At 45.3% G+C, this 15,204-nt stretch overlaps 2 protein-coding genes and 1 long non-coding RNA gene across 8 annotated transcripts in view; all 3 read right to left on the bottom strand.

Annotated features, from left to right (window-relative positions):
- The window catches only part of LOC112665499 (cationic amino acid transporter 3-like), a 116,461-nt gene that overhangs the window by 60,487 nt on the left and 40,770 nt on the right, over positions 1-15,204 (bottom strand). Inside the window, exon 1 of one of the 3 annotated variants that reach the window (XM_035707555.2) lies at positions 10,298-10,436. The exons of the other annotated variants lie outside the window; for them this stretch is intronic. The gene's annotated coding sequence lies outside the window, so the exon portion shown is untranslated. Of the gene's footprint in view, positions 1-10,297; positions 10,437-15,204 lie in introns of those variants that run through there. 3 annotated transcript variants of the gene reach the window in all.
- LOC112665665 (cationic amino acid transporter 3-like) overlaps positions 1-15,204 on the bottom strand; it is a 67,228-nt gene that overhangs the window by 11,254 nt on the left and 40,770 nt on the right. Inside the window, exons 1-2 of one of the 4 annotated variants that reach the window (XM_049102254.1) lie at positions 10,298-10,372; positions 3,201-3,265 (exon numbers count right to left, since the gene is read on the bottom strand). The exons of 1 other annotated variant lie outside the window; for it this stretch is intronic. The gene's annotated coding sequence lies outside the window, so the exon portion shown is untranslated. Of the gene's footprint in view, positions 1-3,200; positions 3,266-10,297; positions 10,437-15,204 lie in introns of those variants that run through there. 2 more of the 4 variants (XM_049102255.1, XM_049102258.1) reach the window with 2 other exon arrangements.
- Positions 1-15,204, bottom strand: part of LOC125753786 (uncharacterized) — a 93,457-nt gene that overhangs the window by 61,255 nt on the left and 16,998 nt on the right. The gene's annotated exons all lie outside the window — the stretch shown is intronic.

Raw genomic sequence — 15,204 nt, 5'->3', positions numbered from 1 at the left:
GCTGGATATGATAGAAGCTTTTACACTGGATATGATAGAAATCCTAGAAAAACAGAGCTTCACATGTTGTATACCGATTTTCATGATCTTTGAACTAAGTATTGGGGTCCAAGGAATGACTTCCTCCAGAGTTTGAAAACAAGGCATGGAGACAGGTTTTGCAGAGCTCTCAATAGCTGCCTGGAGCTTCTGAAAACACAGTGAGGACTGAACAAGCTGCATGCTTCCATCTGCCTCCCTCTCTAGATGCCAAAGAAAAGATGTCATATAGCCTCCCATGGGACAATGACATGACAGATTTCTTTCCCTGAAGCTACTCACTTTATGGATTGTATCTACATAGGACTCTATCACTTTATCAAACAAAAGGCATTGTAATATCCTTCACTATTGTAGGTTATTCCCACCACTATTTTGGATAATAGAGCTGACAGGGAGATAAAGGGCATTTTTTCCTGGAACCTGGTGAAATTAAGGACTGCAAGGACAGGGGTAAGTAGACTCTCACACAGGGAGCAGGAACCATGTGAATCAGGCACTCAGAAGCCTTACAGAATTAAATTGATGAACCCAGTCCCCTGCCCCAGATGCATCAGAAAGGACTGTCAGAAATGTCTGAGGTTCTCAGAGCTGGAGAGAGAGAAAAGACCCCCAAGGGAGCCTAAACATACATTTCTGAAAGGCAAAGAATACCTCTTATAACCACACTTCACCAGGTTGATGGGTTGAAAGCTTCTACATCCAAATAAGAAGTCCAAGGAATTAGACAGCTTCTCAACAACAAAATAATCTGGAGTGAATGGCTGCCCAACCACTGTCAATGGTGTTCTTAGGATTCAAATGGGGGTAGAGGAGGGAAGGATAGTAAACTCTGGAAACCTAAATAACTAATTTCTCTCAGCAAGGAAACAGGCTATGTACTCCTAGGTTTTTCTGTTTCTGGTTTTTCCACACTTACTTCACATCATAGTCCCCATCTCATTTCCCTTCTCTGTGCACTCTTTATAGAGGTCCTGGATTACATTTAACTTTCAAACATGTATTCTAAAAATGGGACTAGAACATAGGAGGAGGCCGCTCTTTCTCCCGTCCTCAGGTAGAAAAATAATAGACCTAAGTAGCAGTGAAAGTCTTACATCATTCATCATTCATTCATTCATTCAATAAATATTAAGTACCTTCTAAATGCCAGTCCTAGTGTTTGACCCTATGTACACAATGGAGAGGAAAAAGAGGTGTTTCCTGTCTACATGGCACTAATTGTTTTTAACAATGTTCTTATATAGTATTCCTACCCAAATGTGAACCTGAATCTAATGATAAAAAATGATCAGTCTCAACTTATTCCTATGTATCTTATGATTTTTGAAGATCTGTACACTGAAACCTATAGAACACTTACAAAATAAATTGAGATGACACAAAGAAATGGAGAAACATTCCATGCTCATGGATTCAAAGAACAAACATTGTTAAAATGTCTATACCATCCAAAGCAATCTACACACGTAATGCAACCCTTATCAAAATACCACCAGCATTTTTCACAGAGCTAGAACAAACAACCTTAAAATCTGTATGGAACCACAAAAGACCCCAGATAGCCAAAGCAGTCTTGAAAAAGAAAGAAAAGCTGGAGACATCACAATTATGCACTTCAAGCTATATTACAATGCTATAGTCATCAAGACACTATGATACTGACACAGAACAGACACATAGATGAGTGGGACAGAATACAAAGCCCAGAAGTGGACCCACAACTATATGGTCAAATAATCTTTGACAAAGCAAGAAACAATATCCAACGGAAATAAGTCAGCATCTTCAACAAGTGGTGTTGGGAATACTGGACAGCAACATCCCGAAGAATGAAACTGGATCACTTTCTTACTCCATACACAAAAATGAAGTCAAAATGAATGAAAGATCTAAATGTGAAACAGGAATCCATCAAAATCCTAGAGAAGAACACAGACAGTAACCTCTTTGAACTCAAGCATACCAACCTCTTACAGACACATCTCTAGAGGCAAGGGGAGTAAAGCAAAAATTAACTATAGGGATTTCATCAATATAAAAAGTTTCTGCACGGTAAAACACAATCAACCAACCTAAAGGACAACCTACAGAATGGGAGAAGACATTTCCAAATGACATATCTGATAACAGGTTTGTATTCAAAGTCTATAAGGAACGTATCAAATGCAGCACCACAAAAATAACAATCCAGTCAAGAAATGGTCAGAAGACATGAACAGACATTTGTCCAAAGAAGACATCTAAATGGCTAACAGACAGATAAAAAGATGGTCAACATCACTCATCATCAGGGAAATACAAGTCAAAACCACCATGGGATATAACCTTATGCCTGTCAGAATAGCTAAATATAACAACACACAAAAAAAACAACAGGTGTTGGTGAGTATGTAGACAAAGAGGAACCCTCCTACACTATTGGTGGGAATGCAAACTAATGAGATCACTCTGAAGAAGAGCAGGGAGATTCCTCAAAAAAGTTAAAAACAGAACTACACTTCATCCAGCAACTGTACAACTAGGTATTTACCAAAGGATACAAAAATACTGATTTGAAGAGGCACATGCACACTGATGTTTATAGCAGTATTATCAACAATAACCAAATTATGGAAAGAGCCCAGATGTCCATCGATTGATGAGTAGATAAAGAAGATGTGGTATCTATATACAACGGAATATTACTCAGACATCAAAATGAATGAAATCTTGCCATCTACAACCTTGTGGATGGAACTAGAGAGTATTATGCTAAGTGAAATAAGTCAGTCACAGAAAGACAAATATCATATGATTGCATTTATATGTGAGATTTAACAAAACAGATGAACATAGGGGAAGGGAAAGAAAAATAAAATAAGATGAAAACAAACAGTGAGGCAAACCATAAGAGACTCGTAATGATCAAGAACAAACTGAGAGTCCTGGAGGGAGGTGGTAGGAGATGAGCTAAATGGATGATGGGCTTTAAGAAGGGTACTTGTTGTGATGAGCAATGTGTGTTGTATGTACATGATGAATCACTAAACTCTATACCTGAAACCGATTTTAGCCTATGTGTTAGCTAACTAGAATTTAAACAAAAAATTTGAAATAAAAATGATCAGTCTACAAACAGTGCGTTCCACAGAAACTTGACTTTCTATAAAACAACTGACCTGTGTTGTTCAAAAACTGTCAGTGGCAGGAATGGCAGGAATGGCAGGAACAGCAGGACGAGGAACTGTTGCAGATGAAAGGAAAATAAAGAAACATGACAATGAGATGCAATGCAGAGCCCTGGACTGCACCTCAATCAGGGAGAAATATTTTACTATAAAAATTGAATAATAACTAATCTTTGAATATGGACCATATTCTCACACACACACACACACACACACACATAGTGGAGAGAGCAATAAAATGTGCCAATATATCAACAACTGCTCAATGTCAAAAAGATAAAGGAATGTTAATGCTACTATTCTTGCAGCTTTCTGTAGGTTTGATAATTGTGAAACTAAAAGGGTAGGAAGAAAACAACAATGTCCCAGTAGCAAAGGTTATGGTTTCTCCTTCCCTAGATGTCCTTTATAAACAAGCTTGCCGTGACTTTTGGATGGAACCAATTTTTATCCAGGATGATCTAGCCCCAAGTCGGGAACATTAGATCAGAGGAGTGAGTAGGAAGACAGTACTCCCATGTCTTTGACTTACAACCATATTTGTCAGCAAGCAAAAATTACTGGAAAAAAAACTACAACCTTGGCTCATGTTACCATGCTTATAAAAACTCTATCCTCTTTTATTGTTATTTTGTGAGACTGACACAAACTAATAAACCAGGGCCCTAGGCTTGAACTCTAGAGGCATTGGGGAATATGTGAAAAGGTTGGAGGTAGAGAAAAAATGGTGTCTGGCATATAGGGGAACCACTTATATGTGCAATATTTATGGTCACATGAACAGAGCCATGAAAGGGAACAAGAATTTGAGCTGTAAGTAATATGCAACGTTATTTCATTTAACCCCTAAAAATCCCATGACCTAAGTATTATTCTTCTCTTTGAGACCAGGTCACCCTCTGCCAATGTCTCCCTCTCCTCCCATATACATAGTGATGGATCAGAGCTGGAAGTACTGTGATGTTAAGTCTGAGAGCTCCATCTAAACATATCCTGCTAAAACAAACCAAATTTGGGGCCAAAATGTCTCCAGATCATTCATTCATCCATTCATTCATTCATTCATTCATTCATTCACTTTCACATATTTTTGTCAGCATAAATGTGCCATGATACTTTTTAATAAAAAAAAAAAAACCTGCTGAAGACAGATTCAACGGAGTGGTCATATACTCAAAATGTATGTTTTGAAACAAAATTGGAAATAATCCTTTGGCATTTCCAAAGAAAATGTGAATTCCGTTTTTAAATGCATGCCGAACAGAATACTCTTGTTATAAGGATTAATTGCCACTATCTTCTCTATGGCATTCCATTTCATAGAATAATTTATAGTTGCAGACTGAAATATTACATTTCGTTAATTTGTTTAATATTTTTATTTTATGTTTTTAATTTAAATACAATTGATTAACATATAATGTATTATAGGTTTCAGAGATACAGGTGAGTGAGTCATCAGTCAATATAAGACACCCTCCTTGACTAAAAATGAGCAGTAGTGTTCCCCATTGTGACCCATGTCTGTCACCAGCTCTAAGCCCATAGCACCTAGAGCATTGAGAATATTTATTGATCACTCATAGAAACAATCACTAGATCTATGGACATCAAGCATCATTACAGACTTCTTTGTCTCCTTGTGGATCACCTCACTGTATTTTTTAAGTTATTAACAAATACGGACTTGACATAAGGAATAATGGGCATTGTGAACATGCTATTACCTTAGGAAGATCAATAAAGAAGATAAAGGATTGCCTTTAAATTTTAGCTTCAAAACAAAGAAAACCCTAAATATGACCAGAAACAAGGGTATTGACAAGGCAGCCTCTAAGGACTTTATTCGGGATAATAACATAAAAGTTTTGAATACATCTAAGGAATTCCAACTGAAACCATTGGTTTCAGATATTTGGAGATCACCAACCTCACCCTCAATTCAATTCAGCTGACATGAAGTCACATGGACCCTTAGCGCCTTGTCCATACAACCTCTACCTACTAGGTTCCTATGGTTTGCCAATATTGCATATCCAGGGCCAACCTCCTGCCATACTCCGTGGTCCACCCTCCTGGTCCGTAAAATTGGTAACCCTAAATACAAGATACTCTCACCTCTCACTCAGATTCACAAGACAAGGCCCTAAATCACATTCTTCCTGACTACTACATTGCCCCAGAAAACTGAAGTGGGAGTACTCCCTACTGTCTTTCTGGAAAATGACAGTTTCTTCAAGTCTTAAAAAGACACACACACACACACACACACACACACACACGCACACACACACAGAGTTTCCTCCTCTCTATCTGATCCAAACTTCTAAGATGGTATTTTAAGTCTTTCTTTGCACCGTTTTTACCACTTTCCTGCTAACAAACTTTTCTGTGTCTCCTGCTTGAACAGAACAAGTTTTTCCCCACACATGCATGTCTTGCTGGTGTTAACATCAGCCCTTACACTGCCTAGAACACATTCTTCCCAACCCTGTTCAACATGTCTCTACCTCCAGAAATAGCTTGGGCACACCTCCAGATAGATATCCAGTCTCTCCATGAAGCTCCACTTGCTCCCTGATCTCCCCTCATTAATGTCCAGTGGGCCTGGAACTCTGCACTGGGAGAATTCCTAGTTAGGGAAGAGGGTAGGAGTAGTAGGTGGTGAGTTGGAGTACAGGAGCAGAGCTTCTGTGTGATGACACTCTAGCTTGCCTTTCCTTTCCCTGATGGAGCCTGAGGTACAAAGAGTTAACTGGCTACAGCCAAGGAAGGACCCTAGACTCTAAAGCCCATTTTGGCCAAGACAGAAATCTGACAAAGATCTGAGGTCCAAGTCTCTTTCACCACCACGAAGTGAAAATACAAGGGAAGTAACCCAAGTCAGTTGACACAAAGTGCATTACCTATGACATTTATGATTTGCTCCAGTGTCATCTCCTTGATGTGTGACAACTGAACAGACAGGACAGAGTTTTGCTACTTCCACTTTTTACTTTGTTTATAAAACAAGTCACCTAACACTTTAACATTAGACAACATGACATGATTCTCCAACTTCAGTAACTACATGTAGGGCTAGTCTACAGAAGGGGGGAGTGTACAACAGTCAAAGGATTGAATGGGGTGTAGAATAGCATTTTCACCTGGTTTCATTATTATCCTTATAGTGTAAGCACCCAGAGAAAAGATATTCCTGGATTTGTTACCTTTTTTCCTATAATCTGTAAATAACTACACAGGTGCATTCAATGTATTTTGCATTGGGGCTAAACAGAGACATTGGATGGTCTCTCAAGTAAAGACCACGTAAATTTCTACATAAGAAAGACTGGATTCAATCTATTAAAGATCAGATTTCCACTAAGTATAATGAATACAAAGGCAAATTCCAAAGTAGAAAATTCGGGAACCACAGTGATTCTTTGTACAAAAGAAGTCAAGCAAAGAAATATCTTCCTTCCCTCTAATTTATCAATACCACCACCAATATCCCCAAATCCTCACACACTCAGTTACACACAGTGCAAGACAATGGTGGCATATACAGAATTCCACTCTCTGGGAACTTACACCTTAGGGCATTTCATGAACACCTCCCCACCTGCTGAAATAAGTAAAAGATAGGTCCACTATGAACCAGAAAGGACATTCCTAAGTAAGAAATGAACAGTCAAGGCAAACGTATGTCAGATCCCACTTGGCTTACTAGTAGATGAAAGGGAAGGGTACTAAGGACCACATTTTCCAGTGTTGGCAAGGCTAGTGAAAATCTTCTGTGCACTGTGGGTCAGCCTGAGAAGACTGTGTAGAAGAGGTGGGAATTGATATTGTGTATAACTATAACCATCTTGATATTGTGCATAACTGTTGCCAAGGAAAACATCACTTCAAGCTACATCTTCACTTGGGCCATGATCCAATAGGTAGAGCTCCCTTAGGCCTTCCTTCTATGCCCCCCACCAAAACCACAAAACAAATTCCACCACACATTGAGCCAGTAAATCCAGTTTGCACAAATGGACAAATCCACTTAAATATTTGCTACACCTGTTAATATAAATCCAGGTACTAAAATATTATGTTAATGATAATGATGCTAATAATTCTTCTTAGTACTGGCCTATGCAGGAAAGAAAGAGGGAAACCATTGTAGTAATAATAAATGTGTAACTTCTCTCCTAGAAAAAGAGAAGGAAAGGTCAGATAACTTCCTTCAAAGGTTGGAAAGAATGCTGAAGTAACCAAATTCGCTCATGCTGAATAATATCCTAATTTATCTCCCAGGAGTCCTGTGAAAACCACCTCACCAAACGTATCACTTACCAGGCATCCTCCCACCTATGATCTTACTTCAGACTACATTCTGGTTACATGCAACTTAGAAGAAGCCTTTGTGTCCCTTTCTAAAATAAAAACTTCTAGATACAACCTGCTTCATCTTCTCACCATGAGCCTAGAATGCCAAATTGTCCAAGTAGATATTACTAGGTGCAACCAAGACTTGAAATTGAAGGCATGGCAGCTCCCAAACTGTCTGCTCATTAGACCAAGAGGAAACACAGGCACCTCCTCCTACTCACATACCTACCCTACCACCTCCAGCACTACACCTCTCAAATCCCATCCCAGTCTAGCAGAGGCTGAATTCCAACAATGAAAATCTATCCTGATGCAGACTAATAGGCTCCAAACCAACTATATGTGGACCAAATCCATCCACCCAACAGATTCCAAAATCTATGTAGGTAGAGACTAAAACATTTTGCTTCCTCCTACAAAATACACGGAGTCCCTGCCAGCAGCAGCAGTATGCTAGTAGCATTGCACCATTAATTGGGTAAACAATCAGATAACCGGGGCTTCTCTAGAGGTTGTAGAGACTCTGTATTATCTAGTATAATTCTGGGGTGGTTGTGAACGGGTGGCTTTTCTTAGTCCCTCTGGGATAATTTTAGAAAAGATGGAGTGAAATGCAATATTCCTCATTCACGGTTTGACTCATTTACTGGTTTAGATTCAGTCAGAATCCAGTGCTGGAAATTCTTCATATTTCTATCACACCAAAACAAGAGGATAACCTGACAAATCATAAAAGCCTGGGCTTCTGCTCCTAGAAGTCTTCAGAAACAAGATGAGCTACCAGGAAGAACTAGAGTGAGATTTTCCAAACAGGAAATAGAAAGAGAATTGGGAAAGCTACCAAGGGTGAGTAATTAAGGGATGAGATAGTGATAGGAGACATTGATGTCAACAGTGAAAGTCGCTTTCTTCTCTACATCTCTCTATGATTCTCCAATCCATTTTCTCAATCCTGAATCCTGCCTACACAAAACACCTAATAAATGTCCTCAGAAGAAAGCAGTAGAAGGAAATCCATCTACCTGTCCACTTCACTTTCCAGACTACAAGTATAGTGTAGGGGAGCACTGATTCACAGTCCTTTTTTCCAAGAAGCCTTACTAAACACCTCTGCTTTTTCCCCTAAATTCTCCCTTTCTTTGTAAGCCCAGAATCATGAGATCCATCCAGTGGTCTAATCAATCACTATAGTGTTTCTACATTTAGACTAGTTGTTGTAGGTGTTCAGAGCCTACGGTGCCTTCTTTCCATGAACATCCTCCCAACACACACCCTCAGTAATATGCTGCACACAACATGGCTTAAGAAAGGCTGACAGTCTGTCTGGATATCTTCCTTCATATCTTCAAATATGTCTTCCTGTCCTCCTCTGTAAGGACTTTTCTATTTCTCTTTCCATCCTGTCTCAACAGACTAGCCTTGGATCTTAAAATAGCTCTAGGAAGATGCTCTACGTTACCACCATGTTCTTTGGAGAGAGAATTGTTTTTGCTTTGTTTTCAATTATATTCATTAGAGAGATGAGAGAGAGAGAGAGAGAGAGAGAGAGCGAACACAAGCAAGGAGGTAAGGCAGAGGCAGAAGGCAGAGGCAGAGCAGACTTTCAGCTGAGCAGGGACCCTGAGGTGGGGCTTGATCTCACTGAGCACATAACACCCCTGAAGTGATAATGGAGAGACATGGCCCAAGAACTGCTAGAGGACAAGAGAAAAACAACCTATAAATCAACATTTTCCACATAAAATCAAGATAAAAGGTGTGCATGGAAAAGTGTTCTCTGGGCTTCTAGTGTTAGCCATGGCCCACAGCATACATGGTGGTGGAGAGGTAGGAAGTGTAGAAAACAGTATAGGTTCCAAAGGCCTTCAAAATTAGAGTTGCTGATATATTTTGTGATAACAGCAAAGTGTTTCTTGGTGAGTCAGTGTTTTAATGATCACTAGGCAGTCACACCCCAGGGGACTTTGGTAATTTTTCCTCCTAAGCCTGACCTGGACTATAATCCATCCCCACTACAACTTTTTAAATTAGATAAGAAAGGCAGGGAGATACCTTCAGCAGCTATAAAAATATTTAGCTCCCTGAGCCAGGAGGAAGAAGCCCCTCAAACCCACCCAGGTGATGGGGAACCACCTTACCAAACTGGACCTGCTCATCTGCGAAGTCCACACCAATGTCCTCCCTAAGAAGATGTGATAAAGAGACTTCCAGGATCTCCGATGAGAAAAGGAGGCAAAACATGGAGGCAGCAGAGTTAGGGGGAAGAAACTTTACTCATTCAAAGAGCATGTCTAAGCACACTGCGTGCTGGGCCCTGTGGGAGAGACATAGATGAGGAAAGCAAGCTGTGCACCAGGTGAGAAAGGAAAGGACCAGAAGGAGGGTGGGGTAAACAGGTGGGAGGACCCTGGAGGAGAAGTTTCGAGGAATAGCCTCCCCTAACTCAGATTTTCCTTAGCAGAGCTGAGAACCTGTCTAGTCTGGAGGAGAATGTGTAGACTTCCAAATCCCCCTGATCCCAGCAAACCTACCTGCCCTTCCCAAACTCACAAAGCCTCTGATCCACACCCCACCCCTAAACCAAAGTCTGGCTCTGGCGCCATGAAATACCCTCTGCTCAAACCCCACTGGGCTTCCATACCCAATGGTGTCCCAAGCCCAGGCTTCCTCCTCTCTGGCTCTGTCTCAATTTCCTACCAGGTCTTTAAACAAGGAAAATCACTCACCCAGGAGATTCATCTGCCTTCTAGGAGAAATACTTAGAAGAAAGTGCAAGACAAACCCAGGGACAGGAAAGGAACTTGGCCAGGCAGAGTCAGGACTTGGAGCAGAGCTCACAGGGTGCCCTCAGGAAGTTGAGGCCCTAAGGAGGCAATGTCCTCATGGAGGAGGGGCCTCAGGAGTCTGAACACTAACCAGGCTGGGCCTCATTTTGTTGGGGCCAAAGGGCAGAAGAGGTCTGGGAAAGATGTGAATTAGGAAAGAGGTGGCTGAGCTGGAACCCTGGGGGAAGGCTAGAGGTGGGCAATGGAAGACTAGTGGGGCCCTACATGGTGAGGAGGTGGACTACGGGCTCAAATGGGATTTTGTTGGAGACTCTGTTGGTAGCAAGGGGTGAGTTTAGAGGTTACCAAGCCCTCCAGGGTCCTGGGTATGGAGGAGGTCCTGGCTGGTAGGAGGAGAGTATGGGGAGCCCAGTGGAGCCCAGCCTGTGGTCTATGGAGGCCAGTCCCAGATCCAGCTAAGGAGCCCACTAAGCAGTTATATAACAAGGACAGAAGCACCCCACCACCCCAGGTACATCTACCAGAATCTCCTACAGGTTCCTCTACCAGCACCACCCGTCCTGGTCCTTCCGTCATGCTTCCAATCACTCCAGGGATAAAACTAAAAGGGAGTTGTTTTAAGCTTCGCCATGAGGGATGTCCTTAGATAGTCACTCAGCATTCATAGCACATTCTGACTGAATCACTGTGTGGACCAAGGAAAGATACGGTCTCAGCTAGAGTTTTCGGTTCTAGACATTCATTACATAGCACTTCCAAGACCCTGAAACAGTCACCAATGGAAGAGGCCTCCTCAAAAAAAAAAAAAAAAAAAAAAAAAAAAAGGAAGAGGCCTCTTCCTTGCCTTCAAATGGAGGTAAGACTTCCTGAGATGGAGAAGGTGAGGCCTACTTGGACAACCAGGGCTGAATGCACATGTGATGGACTCACAAAATGGGTCTCAAGGAAAAGGGGCACCACTGCCTCTACTTGATAGTGATGAGATTCCAAAGCCTCAATTAGGTTCCTTAACCTGCGGTGGAGGTAGAGAGAGGGGAGAGAAGGGGAGCAGCCGGTCCTAAAGACAGTCTATACTAGTTCCATAAAGACAGAGCATTGAACTTGCAGCAGAATGAAGTGCCCAGATCTCAGGAAGAACCTCTACCTGAAGAAAACCTACAGAACCCAGCACCCCTGTCCTAACACATCTCCAGGAGGCAGGTCCTGTGTTCAGGGCACTGTGCTGGGGAGGGGGTGAGTGGCCCAGCCCAGACCACAGACCCAGGATTCCCAGAGGCAAAGGAAAAGGGCACGATTGGCAGGAGGGCTGTGATGACAGGACAGTAGGGAAGGGGCAGCTGGGTGTGTGATCTGTGTCTGTTCCCAGGTCCTAGGCGGTCTTCTCTGCCTCAAGCTGGGATTGTCCCAGATGTGCCTCTGCTTGAAGGAAAGAAGGGCAGGTGCAGGGGAGGGTCTGTGTATCCTGCATCTGGTCCCCAGAGCAATCCCTTCCCCTTCTCCTTGTGCTACTCACTGCCTGCTGGGGAGAGGGTGGGAGGCTGGGGACAGGCCAGGGTCCCCAGTTACTGGGTAATAAAAAAAAAAAAAAAACAGCAGAGGCACTGCTTTCCCTCCCTCCCACAGGGCAGCAGGGGTGTGTTGGCAGCCTGGAGGCCCTCGGGCAAACCATGAGGCCTGTCCAAGCCCAGCGGGCCAGGGGTGGTGCCTTGAGCCTGGGCTCTACAGGACTCCTGCCTCCAGCCCACTGAGCTCTGGAGGCCCCACCAAGGCTGAGGTCATATTCCCCATGTTCCCTTGCATGCTGCTACCCTCATATCTGCCCGGTGGAGTGGGCAACCTCCTGAACTCCTTCTATTCACACTAGGGGCACACCCAGAACCCCCTGCAAGTCAGGGCTGAGCTCCAGCTTCACCACTGCTGCCCTTGCTTCTGTGCCCCTGGCCTGGCTGCCTCCACAGTGGACAGAGCAGCTCTGAAGCCTCCACCTGTGTCCAAACCAGATGACCCAGCTGCACCCCTATCTCTGCTTCCACCATCGCCTCAGCCACCACCACTGCCTTCATAGCGTCAATCTGGATGGTCCCCATGGCCTGGGTCACATCTGCCTCTGAGAAGAAGACAAAGAGCAAGGGAAACTACACATGCACCCTGCGCACCAAGAAGTCCAGAACAGCCACAGTCTCTGGAGGCAGGAGGCCATCCACATGGGATCCGGGCTATCTGGGTTCCTGGGTGCTGTGGAGATGCCCACCGTGATGCCCCAAGGCCTCCTGCATGTCCCCAGCTGAGTGATGCCAGCAGGGGAGGGGGAAATGTGGGTGCAGGCAGGGCCACAGGGTCCACAGGGGCCCAGGGGCCATAGGAGGCAGGTGACAGCGCCCGCCTCTGGAAAGTACACCCTTGGGAAGCACGCCTGTGAGGTGAGGCAAGGCCTTCAGTAACGTCTCCCATCCAAAATGACAGGAGCTGTGACGCTCAGTCAAGGAGCCCTGCCCGTGCCCTGTGTGCCAGCAGCACCGCAAGCACAAGGACCTCGTGAGCTACCAGGAATGTGCATAGGACATAGGGCGCAGTGCATAACCCCACAACGGCCCCCAGTGTGATAGAGCATCACCTGCCACGTCACCTCAACACTAGGCTCAAAATATGCGCTTTACAGACAGCCTTCGAATGGGACACGGGTGGCAGCTTTTGCTACTAAGGATCTACTGTGGGCGCACATAGTGCTGCACCAAGAGAAGGGACAACACGTGTGTGGCGAGATGCTAAGATGTGCACTGCCGAGGCCCTCACCATGTTGTTGAGCTCCGCAACAAAGCTACAGGTAAGGTCTGTCCTAGGGCAGCAGTGGTGATGGTGGCCTGGCACACCTGACCCCACACACACCTGTTCCCTCGTTGTGCTGAGGCCCCCTGGAGAGTGGGCAGGGGGGAGAGGACAGGAGCGGCCGCTGCCCTCACCCCTCTCCTCTATGGACCCCCTGCCCTGCCCTGCCCTTCCAGGGATCTGGGAGCCTTGGTGGTCCTTGCCCCCTCCTTCCACCCTACCCCCTACCACTGTCTGCTGCCAGCCCCCCGCCCCCGGAAGTGGTGGGGGTTTTTTGTTTTGTTTTGTTTTGTTTTTAGCATGGGGAGGGAGGTTAGGAAGAGAAGCATCAAAGATCTGTCTTAAAGTGCAGAAAAGGTGAGATTGGAGAAGGAGCAGAAGCAGGGAAGATGGGGTACCAACTTCATAAGGCCAGGGCGTTTGGGTCCAGGCTCTAAACATCATCCTACCTAAGCTTTGTCAGGGTAAAATAAGCCAAAGGCAGCAAAAGAAGGAGCCACTAGTGCTAGAGACAGAACAAGTGATGGAATTTTAAGGTGCCAGGATAAACAGTAGGGGTTTCAGTAATTACAGGAGCTTCCTGCAAGTGGGCAGAATGGTGCCACGGTGTCCGCCACCCCTTTTCCACCCCACATCTTTTTTTTTCACCCACTCTCCTAGGAGCTGTGGCCCTGGCCATGTCATCTGGTTCCTGTGTCCACTGCCCATTCCCACCCTTCATCCCTCCTTTTGCATGGACGATTAAATTTTAAATGAAAAAAAAAAAAAAAGGAAAAGTAGTGGCCCAGGGCTGCGTGGAAATAGAGGGTGCAGAGCTGAGATCTTAAGTCCCTCCTTCAGGCAAAGATGCAGGAACCTGGAGGGGGGAGCCCACCCTAGTGATGTCACAGGAAGTATCTGAAACTTGAAGGGGGAAGGAGAGAAGAGGGGAGGAGGCCAGGGTGTCTGTCTCAGGAGCCAGAGACCGGGGGAGAAGCTGAGAGACACAGAGATGAGAGAAGCAGGGAGAGCCCTGGAAGGGAGGGCAGAGAGGGACCAGGGATGGGGGGCAGCACAGGAGACAGACAGCAGGACATGCAGGGGGACACACTGACAGGCGCCCAGGGTGAGACTCACACAGATGTGAGGGGAAGAGAGACCCTCCGACCCTGAGGGAGGGACACAGGCAGGGAGACAGCCAGAGGGAGGAGCTGAGGACAGACCCAGCTGAGGGCAGACCCAGCTGGGAAATCTCAGAGCACAGGACATCTGGAGTCAGACAGACAGGCCCCCAGACAAACAGATGCATTGACAGAGGTGAAGGTGAAGGAGGCCAAGATGGAAGGAAGAAGCCAGGGCTGCAGGGAGGAGGTGAGGGAGCAGACAGAGAGAGAGAAGGAGGCAGGTGTGCAGCAGGAGGGGGAGCCAGGCCAGGGAGGGGGCTGCAGAGTGGCTCCAGGAGCCTCTGCCCTCCCTCCTGGCTCCTGCTGAGTCCGGGCCCCTCTCAGGACCTGCTGCTGCTGGATGGGCCCAGAGAGCTGACAGGGCCAGGCTGCTGCCAGGGCTGCCCCAGGCTCCCTCCTGTGCCCACTTGGGGGTCCCAGGGGCCCTACGTGGATATGGACACGGCCTCCCCTGCGCTCCCCCGCCCCCGATGATGCTGCCATCAAAGGAGGCCTGAACTCAGTCCTAATGTCTCAGAGCCTGGCAGACCCAGGGCAGGGAAGTGGGGGACAAGCAGAAAGAGAAACTGAGGCAGGCAGGCAGGGGAGGCTGTCCAGCCTGAAGAAGGTGCTGGGATAGCTTAGTTAGGGATCCCATGGAGGAGAGGAGAGAAGGCCTGGACTGTGTCTGCACTGAGAGCTAAGGAAGCCCCCTGCACAGTGAGAACAAAATAACCTCTAGTGACTGTCCATTAATTTGGGGTCAGCAGTGTAGACAACCTCTGAGCAGTTACCATCAATGCCTTCAAGCAGCTCCTCACTAAAGGCCCCCAGTAATACACTAATGAAACCCACAAAAGGAGAAATTGAGGCAGATAC

This window comes from Canis lupus, chromosome 27 (assembly GCF_003254725.2).
Source record: "Canis lupus dingo isolate Sandy chromosome 27, ASM325472v2, whole genome shotgun sequence".
NCBI lineage: Eukaryota > Metazoa > Chordata > Mammalia > Carnivora > Canidae > Canis > Canis lupus.
Note: the sequence above shows the minus strand (reverse complement) of the source record. Positions and strands in the feature narration are given on the sequence as shown.